The 17,119-nt window shown below is 36.0% G+C and overlaps 1 protein-coding gene across 4 annotated transcripts in view; it reads right to left on the reverse strand.

Moving 5' to 3' along the window:
* SLC16A7 (solute carrier family 16 member 7) overlaps positions 1-17,119 on the reverse strand; it is a 180,362-nt gene that overhangs the window by 153,600 nt on the left and 9,643 nt on the right. Inside the window, exons 1-3 of one of the 4 annotated variants that reach the window (XM_032421139.1) lie at positions 5,261-5,319; positions 4,210-4,344; positions 3,098-3,172 (exon numbers count right to left, since the gene is read on the reverse strand). The exons of 1 other annotated variant lie outside the window; for it this stretch is intronic. The gene's annotated coding sequence lies outside the window, so the exon portion shown is untranslated. Of the gene's footprint in view, positions 1-3,097; positions 3,173-4,209; positions 4,885-5,260; positions 5,320-17,119 lie in introns of those variants that run through there. 2 more of the 4 variants (XM_032421138.1, XM_032421140.1) reach the window with 2 other exon arrangements.

The raw sequence follows: 17,119 nt of genomic DNA on the forward strand, positions 1-17,119 counted from the left end.
CCATCATGTTGTTCAGGGAACCATATATGTTACAGGATTACAGCGTTCTTGACTCACATTGTCAAAGAATGAATTTCAGGAACACAAAAGGGTGAAGTGAAGTGAAAGTTTACTAAGTGAAGGTGAGAGCAGAAAGGAAAGAAGCAGCTCTCTAGAGGGAGAGGGGTCCCGAATGGGTTGCCACTGAGGGCTTTTGGTGGCAGTATTTTACTGAGAACTGACTGGGAAGCTTGTGGCCTTGAGATTCTTGTGCCATCTTGGTTTGAGCGCAGACTATTGATAACACGCTTAGTGACTTAATTCTTTGAGGTTTGGTCATTTTCTGTGATACACTGTAGCTGCCAAAGAAAAATACTCCTGACCATCCGAGGCCAGGTGGTCTGTTTCCTTATTTCTTGTTCACTCTGTCTCAGCGCTTCTACCTGCCAGGAATAGTTTCAGAGCCTAGTCCCGGGCCCCCTACCTCCCTCTGCCTATACTTTAACTCTTTCCTTACTCAATGTGAGGACACAGCAAGAAGATGGCTATCTGGAAGCCAGGAAAAGGGCTCTTACCAGGAACCAGCATTTTGATCTTGGACTTCCCAACCTCCAGAATTGGCAGAAATAAATGGCTGTTGTTTAAGGCACCAGTTTATGAAATTTTGTTACAACAGCACAACTAACGAAGGCAGATGAATAGGCAGATAGTTTGACTAACAGACAAACTGACCTCCAAGTCATATAAATGAAAACAGAGAACAGTCTTTTAAGAATCAACATAGTCTTGGGCGCCTGGGTGGCTCAGTTGGTTAAGCGACTGCCTTCGGCTCAGGTCATGATCCTGGAGTCCCGGGATCGAGTCCCGCATCGGGCTCCCTGCTCGGCGGGGAGTCTGCTCCTCCCTCTGACCCTCCCCCCTCTCATGTGCTCTCTCTCTCATTCTCTTTCTCTCAGATAAATAAATAAAATCTTTTCAAATAAAAAAAGAAAAAAAAAAAAAGAATCAACATAGTCTTGAGAAATTGTTTCTATCTTAAAAAAAAAAAAAGAAATTCTAATTCTTTTTTTTTTTTTTTTGGAGAGAGAGAGAGATCACTAGTTGGGGGGAGGGGGGCAGAGGGGCAGAAGGAGAGGGAAAGAGAGAATCTAAAGCAGACTCCAAGCCCAGCATAGAGCCCAACACGGGGCTCCATTTCACGACTCAGATGATGACCCAAGCTGAAATCAAGAGTCAGACACTTAACCGGTTGATCCACGTAGACACCCCGAAGAAAGAAATTATTTCTATCTTTAACGATGGAAAAATTTAATCTGAGTGCTGAGTAGGACACTAATTAACTGATTCATTTAGTCAATAATTGAGGACCTACTATATGTAAGGCCCTAAGCTAAGTGCTAAATTAAAACACACACACACACACACACACACACAGAATATGATGCATTTTTCCCTTACTACATGGTGGGGGTGATGGATTATACAAGCATATAATTACAGTCAAAATTACAGTGCCAAAAGCTACAATGGGGGTACATTAATTAAGTTCCTATGAAAGCTATAAAGGCTCCCTTTACTTTGTGGAGGAAGTGACAAATGAATGTAGTCATGAAAGATAAGCAGGAAAAGGTTTAATAGGTCATTTCAGATATAAAGAGCAGAATACTCAAAGTCATAGTTCTTGAAGGGCCCTGAATCATTGGCTATATGATCAGAAGGGGCAAGAATGAAGACTGAAAATGTATAATAGTGCTTGACAGTAAAAGGAAAGCTAAGGGTTACAACAGTAAATGGAGGGTCAATTTTTAAGCATGGGCGGGAAATAATTAGTTTTATTTTTTGGTACAATGGCTTTGAGGGTAATGTGGAGAATTATAAAAGAGAGAAGAGGGTTATTGAGTCTGAAGGGTTTGATGAAAATTTGGATGTCGATAGTTAGAAGTGTCAAGAACAACCTTGTGTTTCCAATGTGGAAGATTGGGTAGATATTAATGGATGGAAGAACAGCAATAAGTAGGAGAACAGCACAGAGGCAATGGCCGTGCAGGACTGAATCAAAAGAGGTCAATTAGGGCAAGATTTGAAAACCTGGAAAATATCAGCTTGGAAGGGCCGAGCTGAAACTCTGAAGACAGGTGTGTCACTGAAAAAAGAAAAATGAGTAAGGAAAGAAAAAAGCAGATGTTTCAGAAATAAATGGTGTTGGGTGATTAAAAAAAAAAAGTGAAGTCTGTGAGGGACCCAAAGATAGGGAGGAAGATTGTCAGATGTATAAAAAAAAAAAAAAAACAGGAACTAAGTAAAAATGATGGATTTATCCAGAGAGAGTCCTCATATCTTACTTCCTCTGCAGCTTTGTGGGCAAAAGTATGTCATTACTTAAAGGTAAAAAATCTTTCCTCAGGAGGCTAAAGTTTCTCTCTAGCAAAATTAATTACAAACATCTGACATGACAAGATAAATAAATAAAAAGCAAAAGACTAGTACATACACACACACATAGATAATTACATGATTACACAGTTTACATAAGAAAGAGATAAGTACTTTTCACCACACAAGAAATCTAAATAGTGACCTATCAAATTTTATGTACTTCTGAAAGGATTCATTTAAATTTTTGTAATTAAATGCAAAAGACATTAATGGATTTTTTTTATCATTGAGGTTATGACATAATGCCACAGGAAATTATTTCTGGTTTAATTCACCAATTGTGCATAAACTCTCTTGGGTGCCAGGTCAACATATGAAGCATAGCATGGTGTAAGTGATATGAGACCTACAGGGAGCTACAAGATTGGCTTCATTTCTAATGAGGGAAAAGTTTTATTTATAAGGCAACTCAGCTGTGAAACTGAAGTAATAACATGAATTAATTTATACACTCTGCATTTAAAGGTCAAGTACTTTAAACAACTTCTCTCCATGTTCTTGAGAGTAGGAAAAAAACTGTGTTAAGTAATATTTATAAATGTTGTAAAAACAAAGTCTCTTGTTGGTACACACTGAACTTCCACATGATATATATTCAGATGGAAAGTTAAATCTATTTTACTCACTAGCAAAGAAATTAAAACTGTCCTGGTTATTATCTATATACCCTTTTAGTTCTTACCAAACAAAATTTGTTTCCCCTGTTACTCAGTCCGAGCAGGTTGTCATCAGCTGTGAGCTTGAAAGTCCAGAGGCACTAAATATATGATAAATTGAAATTAGAAAAATATCAGCTGTGAAATATTATACATAATACACATCAATCAATGTAAAATTTTAAGAAAAATCTCTCTTCAGGTAACCATTTTATGATTCAAGCATATTTTTATGTAAAGGAAATTACATAAAAATTTTTTCCCCAAACTGACAAGTTGTCTTGTTTCTAATTCACCAGTCTACATTCGATGTATTTGCTATTGCTTCCCCTTCTTTCACTTTGCTTCTTGATGGTGATGATGGAACACACCTAGACAGGCTTGTACTACATGATCCTAACCCCAGGCCACAGCCAACTGGACCAAGGGTTACATCAAGTGAAGGGAAAGAAATAATATTTACTGAGTAGCTACCATACACAAGGCATCACTCTTATTACTTTTCACAGGTAGTAATTCATTTATTCCTCACTACTATGTGGTAGTTGCTATCATTATCATCCCCCTTTACAGATGAAGAAACAGTCACAGAATCATTAAGAAAGTTTCCTAAGATTACAATGCTAGCAAGATTTGGAGCTGAGATTCAAATCCAGCCAGTCCAGCTGCAGAACCTGAACTCTAACCACTATGATATATTGTCCTGAAATAGTCTGCTGCCTTACTATTATCTATAGGTGAAGCTAAGACAATTTTCTATCTCAAGAATTTGAAGAACCACATGGAGAGACTGAGTCAGGTGAACTGTGTTGGACACTAGAAGTGTAAGGTCATTTAGCATTGCAATAAAATGCAAAATGGGTAGATCATGGGGGACAATTAGCCTTACATTACCATTCCAGCAAGATCTGATTATACTTCCTGAAATTGGGCTCTAAGAAATCCCTTTGTATTTCCAATTACTGAGTTTATTACTTGAGTTAATTTGTGCAAGTCTCTGCACTTTTTAGTATAAAAAATCCCTCCATGGGAAGCAATTAAAAATTGCACATAAAATAGGAAAAATAGATAGAAAGAAATATCCAGAGACTAAAACTAACTGAAAGGGGAAACCAGATGGTTAAGAGGAGTACTTTACTCGGGTTTTCTCCTGGGACATTTGATGAACGGGGTGGACTTGGACTTGACGTTTCACAGCCCAAAGGGTGCTTGTGATAGATCACAGCTCCCAAAGCCAGCCAGAGATGGAAAGTCCAAAAGGTGATATGCCTTCCTGTAATCCAATAAAACTATATTGTCATTGTACCAGAAATAAGTGTGCAACAGTACACACACATATACACACATATGCACACACACACACACACACACACCCCCAACACAAAGCTGGCAACTGCAAAAAAACCAGTCTGCCTCTAAACCTGGCACCAGTGAAGGGGAACAAAATCAAAATCACCTGATGATTCATGACCAATAGTCATCTCTCACATGGCTCTGCAGCCCATTTCATATTATCGAGGTAGTTCAAATATCTAAAAACAGTTTACAGTGTTGGGTAATGCCCTAGGTCCTGGCAAAAGGAAACATAAATTCTCTCAACTGGGAACCCAGCTTAGTTCAAACTTCAAATAATTCCCACATGACAAAGATCCAAGCAATGCTTATTTATAATGCATTATTAAGCAAGAACCAGGAGAAACTACAGAGGAGAATCAGGTCCATAAAGTCATTAGACAACAAAATTATTAAATAGAAAATATAAATTAAGTATGCTTTAAAAAGGAAAGGAGTAAAATGTGATTAAAGAGTAAGAGGCCATGAAGGATTGTATAAGGACTGAACAATTAAAAACTTTTGCCCATATATTACTTACTATTAAAACCAAACCAAACCAAAAGAAGGCAAATGAATAATAAATATAAAATTTCTAATAGTGTTTAACTCTGAGAAGAGTCGGGAGGGGGGCAGAATGAGGAGCAAAGAAGGAGGCAAGGGAGAGGAACACAGCTAAGTTTCAATTTCTATTAATATTCTAATTCTTGAGTTGGTTAGTGGGTTCATTGGTTTTTCACTGTATTGTTAACAAATAATTTAAAATACATATGAATAATGAGAGCAGGTCACAAACTTGAGAGCGAAAACATATATTCACACATATATACACACATAAATATTTAAAAAACAATTACCATAATTCACTACATTAATAGAATCCAGGAAAAATCATAAATTCATCTGAAAATCCTACAACCTAAAAATAGAAGAAAAATTCCTTAGTCTCATGAATAAAATCTATAAAAACAACAAAAAATGAAACAAAAATCTGTAACATCATATTTACAGTTATCACTGTAAGAGATTAGGAACAAGACAAGAATGCTTGCTACTACCAGATCTATACAATGTTTTATTGAGTCGGAGGCAAAACAGTAAGGCACAAGAAAAAGAAATTGTGTAACGGGTCAGAAACAAAATTCTTTTTATACACAGATTACAGATATATCTATCTGCACAGGATGCAAAATCTACAAATAAAACACTACAGTTAATTAGATAGTTTGGTCAGTTTGACAGATAAAATATGTAAGAACAAATTACAGTTATATATATGCACAAAATATAAAATACGTGATTTTAAAAGACAGCATATATCTTCATTATGTAGTTCTTTCTTAAAAATATGACAAAATATGGCAAATTCTTTTCAGATAGAGTTCGTAAAAATGCAAGACATGAAGGAAGCCCTAAGTGAAAAGAGAGATGAACCATACTCATGAACTGAAGGCCTCAATACCGTAAAACTGCCGAACTGATGTACTGATTCAAATGCAATGAAAAATCCGATTTTTTTTTTTTTACTTGAAACCTGAGTCTAAAATGTATTGAAAGACCAAAGGGCAGAACTGGCAAAGTCAGTTTTAAACCAGAACAAATTGAGAGGGATGTGCTTTACTAAATATCAAGGTTTATTTCACAGCTGTGGTGACTGAGCGGTGCTGGTGCCAGGTAGATGAATTCACCAAGAAATAGAACTGAAAGCCAGGAAATAAATACACACTCACACTCACACACACAGAAGTTTTGTATCCCAAACCTGGCAATATCAAGGAGTAGGCAGGGGCGCCTGGGGGGCTCAGTCGTTAAGCGTCTGCCTTCGGCTCAGGTCGTGGTCCCAGGGTCCTGGGATCGAGCCCCGCGTCGGGCTCCCTGCTTGGTGGGGAGCCTGCTTCTCCCTCTCCCACTCCCCCTACTTGTGTTCCCTCTCTTGCTGCCTCTCTCTCTGTCAAATAAATAAATTAAATCTTTAAAAAAAAATAAGTAAATAAATAAATTTAAAAAAGGAGTAGGGAAAAGCACTGGTCATCCACACAGGAAAATATGACATGAGATTTTCCCCTCACATCATGCAGAAAAATGAACAGTAAATGAATCACCATTTAAGATAAGACAAATCTGGGGCTGTGCTATCCAATCCAACAGCCACATGAGTCTATTTACATTTAAACGTAAATTGCTTACAATGAAATTTAAGAATTTGGCTCCTCAGTTGCACTCTTCACATCTCAGGTGCTCAAAAGTCACATGTGACTAGTGACTAGCATATTGGACAGTGCCAGATATAAAATATTTCCATCAGTGTAGAAAAGTCTATTGGACAGTGCTGAGAGACATTTAGGATAGGATCTTTATGGCCTTGGGGTTGAGAAGGATGTATTAAGCAAGATATGAACAAATTAAACCAAAAAAAAAAAATGGAAATAACCGATAAATTCAGCTGTTAAAATTCAGAATGTATCAAAAGACACTATACAAAAGATGAAGAAGAATGCCTTTGTCTGAAGGAAGGTGTTTGTAATATGTATGTACAGAATATTTGAGATATATAAAAACCTATCTAAGCAATAAAAAGATAAACACTCATACAGAAAAAATGGATAAAAGACTTATCAGGTACTTTATTTGATGACAGAAAATGATAATTACAGTCTGACTTATTTTATCATATATGTAGACTAAAATGTTTGACAAATTTGCATGTTTCATTTTAAATCAACATGAGTAAGGAGGGGAACAAAAACCTATTTTCTGGCCTGGAAGGAAGATTATACTGGTTTAGACAGCAGCCCAGCAACATATAAGTAGGCCGATAATAATGTTTGAACGTGTAGTTAAGTAGATACTTCTAATGTTAGCTTATCCTTCATTAAAAGATAGTTTTCTAGCTCCCTTAACAATTTAACTTTACCTTATTTTGAGCACACAAAAGTACTTGGGAGGCACAAAGCATATTTATACCACCTTCTCACTCTGGGTGTAAAATTTGGTGGTGACTATGACATTAATTTCATATTTACTTCAATCAGAAGAATTAGAGAACACAAAGGTGTGTGTGATTGGTGGGTGGAATGGAAAAAGTAGATTAAGTTATAAACATATGAGGAAATACTGAAAATATAATTGAAATGCACAGTTTCCTCAAAGCAAAGCAAATTTCCAATCCTGAATTAATATGAATAAGTATTCAATGCACCATCCACTTCCTTACCACCACCTCCCCTGCCAAACAAACAAACAAACAAACATACAGGATAAAAAACAAATCACAATTTCCTAGCTTCTATATGGAAATTTTTTTTTATATTTTAATAAAGTGAATTTTAAAAGTTGATGTTTACATACCTTAAAACTTGAAATAAAACTACACTTATCCACATATCCAAGTGGCATAGTTTGCACCAAATCTTAGTTTTTACCAAATTCTAAGAGAAGCATTAGAGGATTTTTGACCTTCTATTCTGGCATACTATTAAAGAAATAACAATATTAAACAACTTCAAAATAATTTATTAATTAGTATCATGAAGTGCCAAATACAAGCATGGTAATTTGATCCCACTCAGACAGGGCGGTGTGAGTATGAGCCAATGATTCTACAAGTAGACTTTTTAATTTGTCAGAAAGAAATAGACAATGGGAACACTTTGTGTGGATCCCAGGAGACTAAGACATGATTTCACCTCTGAAGGGCTTTGTAATCTAAGAATGAGAGGAAAGCAATTAGCAGTTTGGCAATTCTGGTACAAGGTGAATATGTTAGACAGTTGCAGAGAGAGAATGGGACATTCAAGTCAGAGTGATCAATAGAGGACATACGACAATCACTAGTAATAATTAGGAAGAGTCCATACCATGAATCAGGATCCCGACCCAATAGATAGTGCACGATGGGAGATAGCCTGAGTCTAGGCCAGCTAGAAGCTACCACAAACATGATCCACTTTAGGGTAGCAGGACTTTAGCTCCTGGGCTGAGGTTCAAGGACTCCTCCCCCCAGGGAAGGAGACTATAAAACACAGGGCTGTGCCCCAGTTCTCATAGAGGACTGGGGAGTCAGAGAATTCTACAGCCAATAATCAGTATGTGGAGACAGGCATAAAGTAACACTAATAGCAGAAGAAAATGAGGCTGGGAAAACCAGGCTCATAAATGCGGGCATGTAACACGCATTATTAAAAAAAAAAAGAAGAAGAAGAAAAAAAGAGAGAGAGAGAGAGAGAGAGATTAGACTTGAGAGAACAATGGTCAACCATGGTACACCAATTCTTGAATCAGACTTGCCGTTGAAAAACACTGCTAAAAGCTAAGCCCTCCAACTGTCAGTAATGGGGCACCCAATTCCAGCTTAGCCTCACTATTTCCTACGATCCTAAGCAGAGGCTGTTTAATTATATATTCTGCCGCTATTCAGATTGGCCTGTCAAAGCAGATCATGTTTGAGCTGGCCTGTAAGTACAATCAGTGGGCCAACTTTGCACAGCTAAGGAAAGGAGACAAAAAGCCATAAGATTTGGGGTGGGGTGAATTTTTGTGCATAATTTTATATTTCTGATTAATAGTCCCATATGGTTCTCTTTTGAGGTATGCTTGATTTCTCTTCCTCACAAACGCATGCCTCCTATTCCTCCTCTGTTACACAGACTCTTATTCCTTTTCTCTTGCTAATTTCCTATGTTCTGTTCCTTCCAAAGGAGACACGCAACCCTAATATCCTTTTGTTACAGAGGTGTAAGTATAGACAGCATTCTTTTTGCAAAACCAAGAACAGGAACTGATGACAAGAGCCTTAGTCATTGACTTCCCAAGATAATGAAAATGCCAAGAAATGTTATAACTTGTTGAGCACCGCATGGCAAAAACTGCTTTCTAAGCCCATAGGTAAGACCACTTGGTTGATGCCTGCCTCCTTAATATTAATTCTAATGCAGAACATAGTGTGATATCTCTATGTGCAATTTTTCATAAACATACTTGATTATAAATTCAGTAATAACTTGGACGTTTTCAGAGGAAAAGGTTTTAACATGAAGCAGTAGATATTTTCCAAGGTGGTATGTTTTGCTTTGCATCTACAACCTTTTTCAAAGGCAGGGATCCATGGCTACAAGAAACCAACCCACTCAGCATAGTTTAAGGAGAAGAGGAGAAAAAAAACCAAAAAGAGTATAGACACAGAACTCAACTGCAGAACTCTCGTGTTGTTAGGCAGGTGCCTGCCCTCTCTTTCTAGGACCCTGAACAGTTAGTTCAGATTTTAGAATATGCTCTAAGTATTAAAATGCAGAATCTGGCGTGTCTACACCCAAACATTATCTCTATTATTTACTAACTTTGTGAACTTTGGTGAGTCACTTAATGTCTCAGTACTTCTGTTCTTTCCTGGAAAAAGAAAGTAATAATGGTACTTATCTTCTGTGTATGAACTAAACAAGATAACACATGACATATTTAGGATAGTGCCTGAGACAGTAGGCATTAAGTAAAATCATTGTGATAATATTAGTATAATTGCTTGTTTGGGGCATATGTGCCATTCTTCTCTCTGGCTGCCTTTCTGATATGAATTTTGCCAATTTCTAGATTAAGGAAAATGTAAAGAACACAATTCATAGGAGCTTTTTCTCTCAGGCTAAACTTACTAACAAACGAAGCTGGCTAAGAAACCTATGAGCTTCTTGTAAGATGGTGAGTTCACTCTATGCCTGCAAATCTTTTAATGAAGTTGGGTAATCACATTTCGTGGATTCAGTAGATAATATTAATACACTGGGTGAAATATTGGGCTAAACAACTTCTAAGTTTCTTTGAGGGCATGATTCAATTTATACAGACATTGTGTAAAATCCATGATACTAAATTCAAATAAAGACTTCAATGCAAATCTTGAACTTAAATTTTCCTTTAAAGGGTATATACCTTGTAAATCAGATTTGGTAAAGGCTAAATGTCCATTTCAAAAGAAAAATATTTGGTAAAATCTTTATGTTAAAGTGAGAGCTCACCCAAAAAGTTTAAATGCTCACTTTAGATACATCTAACAAACAGAATTTTTAGTGTGGTTGAGAAATAAAATGGATCCGTGGAAGTGTTCAGGTATTGTAATGGGAAAGTACAGGAGTAGAAAAATCACAAAATTTTATCAGCATAAAATTCTACATAGCAAGTGTAGCCAGTTTCCAAGTAAAACATAATTGCTACTATCAAAGATGCCATTTATTGCACAAAAAATTCAGTATAGATAGATAGGTGATTCTCACAAAATCAAGAAAAAAGTGAGTTGTAGGAAGGAAGAAGGGGATGGTGGTACCAGTGATCAAAAGTAACAACCATTTCTCTTCAGAATTTCTTGACCTTAATATCTTTGTGTATGTTATGACCAGACCCATTACTAAGAAGGGAAAATCACACACCATAAGAGCGTGTGTTGAACAATGAAGACTGCTAATTGTCATGCATTTTGGACTTGGAAGGGATCATTCTACTTTAAAAGGACTGGCTTTGCATAATCTTAATTTTCATTACCTCAAAGGGTGTAGGAAGTATGGAAGGAAAAGTCCAATGTGCTGTTTTAGTAGCCTGGCAAACATTAGTCAAAAGTCAGGAAACTTGCTCTTGTGCTTCTTAAATGCAGGTGATTTTTACACGTCTTTTAGCCCCATTATGTAGTGCAACAATATTTTTAGGTTCATTGGTCTCGATCACACTAGAAAGAATGGAATGATATTATATGCAAAGATAACTAGCAAAAAATACTAAACATCCATATTTTAAAATCTATAACAATATAACAATTTATGTTGGTTAGACATGTGGTTTAATAAATGTTTGAGTGTGAGGTATACGGAATAAAGCTTTAGAATGTGGTGAGAAGAGTAATTTAGGGATGCTGAGTTGTGTGTTTAAGGAAATCTGTAAAGTCTATTCAGCAAATAAGCATATAAATGGTATTGATAAGCATTTCAGTGATAGGCTATAAGCTATAATACTACACTATAGAAGAAAAGATAATTTGGGTTACAGATAACAAGGGATGGTTTCAGTTTTCTTTCTTAGTATTCCTGCAATACACACTACATGTCTTTGCCTCCTATAAGGCAAAACAAAACGAAACAAAAAACCCTCAGGATTACACAAAATTTGGACAGTCAACCATCATAAAGTAAAGCTATATTTCAGTAACTAAAAGCTTTCACCAGCAAAGGAGTTCAAAATTTTAGAATGCCTCTATGTATGATGTGGCAATCCAGAGAAACAATGAGAATGAGATGTCAGTAAAATAAATGCTTTTTCTAATGATTAAAAGCCCAAGATTTGGAAAGGCAGAATGACTGGATGAATAATAAACAAGGTAACCACAGTATTCTCACATGGGAATTGTTCATTTAGTTCATGAGTTAGACTTAAATTATTTTGAGTATATTAGGAAGACCCCAGGTCTCAACAACTAATTCCCCACCTTAATAATTCCATTTATCCCTTTGCTTTTTATTGTTGTTTATCATATCAATATTAAAATTTTAGGAACCCATAAGACCTTGATGTTTTTCATTTTCTTATGAAAACAGGGACAACGGCTACCTGATTTGCTATGCTTTGTAAGACACCTAGGAATATGTCACATGTTTAGAACTGTGACAATGAAATCCAGAATTTAGTTACTCTTCAGGCACACGCAGGGCTTTATAAATAATTCTTTCAAAATTCTATTTTGTCTTAAACACAAAGGTCTTGCCTCAAGGCACCGTTTCCTAAATGGTGCTCCATTAAATTACAATGCTATGAAATTCTGTTCAAAAATGGCATCTGCAATCAAGTAAGTTTGAAAATTTTGAACATCGCCTGAATAGACTATAGATTAGAGGCCGGTGCCTGTCCAAAGCCAACTAGAAGTTTATGAGTATACTAATAGTGATGGACGAAAAGGGTGCATGTGTTTTAATAAGAAACCATTTTGCCTTTATAAATCTTATGAAGGTACACTAATTTAAGTAATACATTCACATGACTAAAGACTTGCAGAATAGAGCAACAATATATGCAGATTAAATTTTTTTATTACATACTTCATGGTGAAATGGGCCTAACAATAATGCTTAAAAAATAGAAGTGATTTTCTCCTCACACTACATATTAACACAAAATATCATGCATTAGAAAAAATCTAGATTAATTATTTATAAAGTTAGCCAGCCACCTCTCCAAAGAATGTATTTGCGCCAAAACATATGCCATATTAAACTCTATGAAATCTCACTCATGTTAAGTAAATTCTCAGACAGAATATGACTTTTAACCAGGTAATGATGCTAGAAAATATACTATTAAGTGTAATAGTAGAGATGAGTTTTAGTTGCCTTTTAAATAATAATGTCAGGGGAATGGTGTAAATAAATAACATGTATCTAAGTTCTCCTCATATAGTGGGCTTATTCTGAAAATGCTGAAATTCCTTTTTATCCATGGATGATACTTTCTTTCCAGAATAAAAGTGACTCAGTTCCCCTTGCTCATTCTACTGAACATTCTTTATTTTTTTACCCTTACAAATAGTTGACTTGAGATAATTGAATAACTAAGAAATAGAATCAAGCAGAGTCTTAAGAAGATGATGGGAGTTATTTTTACACATGCACACACACAAAAATAAGGTAACTTAAAAATCAATTCAGAATGTTTCTTTTTTGTATTTGTGAAAAATAACTAACTCAATATTTTTTTCATTAACAACTAAAGCAGCCATCAAAATTTAAAGTAAATTCAAGAAAAACTATGAGCTTACTTATAGAGATTTTCAGCACAAATTTAGACACTTTTAGTGGTCTACCCAGAATATCTCAATTGCACGACAAATGATTTTTGTTGTTATTATCTAATTTTTTAGTTTTGTTCAAACTAAATGATAAAATACTTTGGTCAGAAGCAAAAGAGCGAATTCCCATAAAATGATATCATTTAGGTACTTTCAGGACACTTCCCACCTTCAGAGAATACTTTTTAGTAAGCACCTCCAACTCTTTCATTATATGACAGGTAGGATACTATACAATAAAATCCCCACCCTTTGTATTTATACTTAAAGGTTGCAAGCACAGGGTAGTAAAGGTAAAAGCCAGTTTCTCTAGGCATCATGCTGTTGCTTGTCCATTAGCCTTTTCTTTCTCAGTCTCACTTTTGGCAACTGTTAGGTTCCCATGACTATTATTTGTAGTTTCCCCTTCCAGTAAAACTGAAGGGCATTTCAGGGAACAGTCCCTAGGTCCTGGCCAAAGTCAATGCCAGAGTCAAGTCATGGAGCAGGATGCAGGCCAGGGTCCAAGATGAGGCAATAAGCAAGCTCCAACAGGTTCATCTTTTTAGACTCTGGCACTGTAGAATTCACAGGATAAATCCACATCTTATGAGCAAGGTAAAATCCAGAAAGTCCAAGTGTCAGCTATACAAGTATCTTTATGTTGCTTAGGACACTTTCAGCAACAGGCCAAAGGCAGATTTCTGGGGCGATGGCAACACCATCTATGACACTCCAGGAACAGGAAGAGTCACCAAAGATAAGAATGGTAACTTTGCTGGTATTATTACTGGAGCAATTGTGTGACTACACAAGTGTGGTGGTTTCAAAGAGACAGCAAATTCAGCATCTGAATGTTTACCAGTCTTGGTACACACACTTCTCTCCATATACCTGTTTTCAACCCTATCAGGAAATTCCTCATATAAAAGATTATAAAGGGAAAAAAAAGTAAAAGTCAGTGTCAAGCAAAGGACGTTTTTATTAGTGATCACTGGCATATTTAAAACTGAAATTAAACTGAAAAATTGAGAAGTGATGTGGTTACGTGTGTTTCTATTTTCAGATTTCTAAGAATTGGAGACTTCCCAGGAATGTAGGAAGGAGATGGTTGTACAGGCAAAGAATATCTACTTTTTAAAACAAAGTTTGATTCCCTAATGAAATAAAGTTAAAGAATCATGGCACTTTGATCATCATATATTATTTTGATGCGTTTTAGTAACATGGAGAGCACATCAGAACAACTTCTTTTGAAATCATTAATAATTTAATTACAAAAGATGGTCCTTTTCAGGAGCCAAAATAGTCCACGTAGAAACTTTTCTCACCCCAACAGACTATACGGGGATATCATATTTGTAATTCACAATTAAACTCCTTAATAGGTCAGCCTGAACCCACTTTTGTGGAAGAAGCCCTAGGCATAGAGAAATACCTGATTTGCATAACTTCTCTTTGTTTGAATTATTGTCTTTAAACTCTTGATTTCGGTAAACTGCATATTAAATACTATAGATTGTCTGAAAATAAATGGTCTATGCTCTTAATCTGTCCATAAAAATGTTCAAATAACAATGGAGCATTCCCTAGTTTACCCATCAACACTCCCCTGTAAAATACTATCCAGCAAGTGTTAATAATACCTGATAATGTTCCCATACCTCCTTAATTGGGTATCATTTTGGAGTCAGGAGGGATACAATGCACAAATTATATCCTTTGTCATCTATAAAGAAAAGTCCCACTCACACTGAAAGAGCATTAGACATAATAAAACTCTGATAAAAAAAGACAGTGTTCAACTCAACTGCCTCACATTTTGAAACATGTAGTATCTCAATCATGTATTTTGAAATTGTTTTACTATGAAATAAACACATTTTTAATTATTTATACTGTTATTCATTATAGCATCATCTTCTAGGTACTATAGCTGAATGTATGCGAACTTTGATGCTATGGTTAAGAGCTAAATTGCATATAATGAAGGTCTTCCTAAATCCCTTTGAAATGGGCTTAAGATGGACTCTTACATTGAATTCAAATCATGATGAAGTTCCAGGATTTTAATGAGCCAGTTATTAGTAAGATTTTGTTTTTTTAGATGTGAATAGTTTCCCATTAACGTATAACTGGAGAATCAATGTACCTATTTAATAAAACATAATCAAGTACTCAGAAAAAAAATAAAACAATATTCAAATCTCAGTTATTTAAACACAGTCCTAATTTAATAGTGTTATCCATGTCTCTCATTTCTTGATGCTAACCTCAGTCACAACATACACAGTTCATAGAGTTGACATTTTTTGGAAGAAGGATGTGTACTATGGTCTGAATGTTTGTGGCCCCTCAAATTCAGATGTTGACATCCTACTGCTCAATGTGATGATATTAGAATATGGGGCCTTTGTGAAGGGCTTAGGTCATGAGGGTGGAGCCCTCATGAATGGGATTAGTGCTCTTGTAAAGGAGACCCCAAAAAGCTCCTGCATCCCTCCCACCATGTGAGGATACAACTAGAAGTCTGCAACCTGGAGGAGGAAGGCCCCCACCCGACCACATTGGCACCCTGATCTCAGACTTGAAGCTTCCATAACTGTGAGAAATAAATTTCTATTGTTTATAAGCTACCTAGTCTGTGGTATTTGTTATAGCAGCCTAAACATACTAAGACAATGTGGAAGAGAGGCAAAATAAAATTTTATCAACATTTTTCTTATCCTTTTATCTTTTGGGGTTTTTTTTTGAGAAAGACTTCCATGTGTGATTTTGATATTTAGAATTTTTTTTTTTAATTAGCACAATTTAAAAGGACAGAATCCTAAATATTTCTCTTTTATCTTCCCTATATTTTCCTTTACTAGAAAATGTGTGAGGGCAGGAAGATTCTACTCTACCCAGGAAGACTATATGGAATAGGACAAATATGGATTTTGAAAACAGAGCTTTGTTATCCAACCGGCCTGCTTCATTTCCATCCTAAATTAGTGAGAATGATGTACACATTACAGGGCTGTTGAAGTTGTCAGATAATAACTTTCAGGACCATGTGAGGTAATGCGTGTAAAGCTCCCACACCTTCTCTCTGGCGCACAACCAGCACCGAGTCTGCTATTTGCCTTCTCCTTCCCCTTTTCTAATTCCAAAAATCTGAGTGAGTACATCTTTTTGGAAATCCTTAGGACACAAGAGAATAATTTAAAAATTACATTTTTAAATTTAGATTTTATAGACCACAACTCAATATCTGAAAAGCTAGTAAAATACGAGGCCTGATCAAATGTGAAATAATTTAAATAGCTTGTAGACTAAAAAATTTGGATGGGGCATTCACTCTTAAATGAAAGTTATAGACCAAATATGCCTAATAATTTTTGTCATAAATAGTGAAATATCCCAACGAACAATAATTAAGTTTCTAAGCATTTAAAATAAGATTGTATTTTGGGGGGCACCTAGGTGGCTCAGTTGGTTGGCATCTGCCTTTGGATCAGAGCATGATCCCAGGGTTCTGGGATCTAGCCCCACATTGGGCATCAGGCTCCCTACTGGGTGGGGAGTCTGCTTCTCCCTCTCCCTCTGCCACTTCCCCCACATTCCCAGCTTGTTCTCTCTCTCTCTCTCTCTCGCTTGCTCGCTCTCTCTCAAATAAATAAATAAAAATCTTTTAAAAAAGGGATGCCTGGGTGGCTCAGTTGATTAAGTGTCTGCCCTCAGCTCAGGTCATGATCCCAGGGTCCTGGGATTGAGCCCCACATCAGGCTCCCTGCTCAGTGGGGAGCCTGCTTCTTCCTCTCCTACTCCCCCTGCTTGTGCTCCTGCTCTGTCTGTCAAATAAATAAAATCTTTTTAAAAATCTTAAAAAAACTTTTAAAAATTTAATTAAAAAATAATATTTTATTTTTAATTGGTGATA

The sequence above is a fragment of the Phoca vitulina genome, unplaced genomic scaffold (genome assembly GCF_004348235.1).
Source record: "Phoca vitulina isolate PV1807 unplaced genomic scaffold, GSC_HSeal_1.0 scaffold23, whole genome shotgun sequence".
In the NCBI taxonomy this organism is placed as follows: Eukaryota; Metazoa; Chordata; class Mammalia; order Carnivora; family Phocidae; genus Phoca; species Phoca vitulina.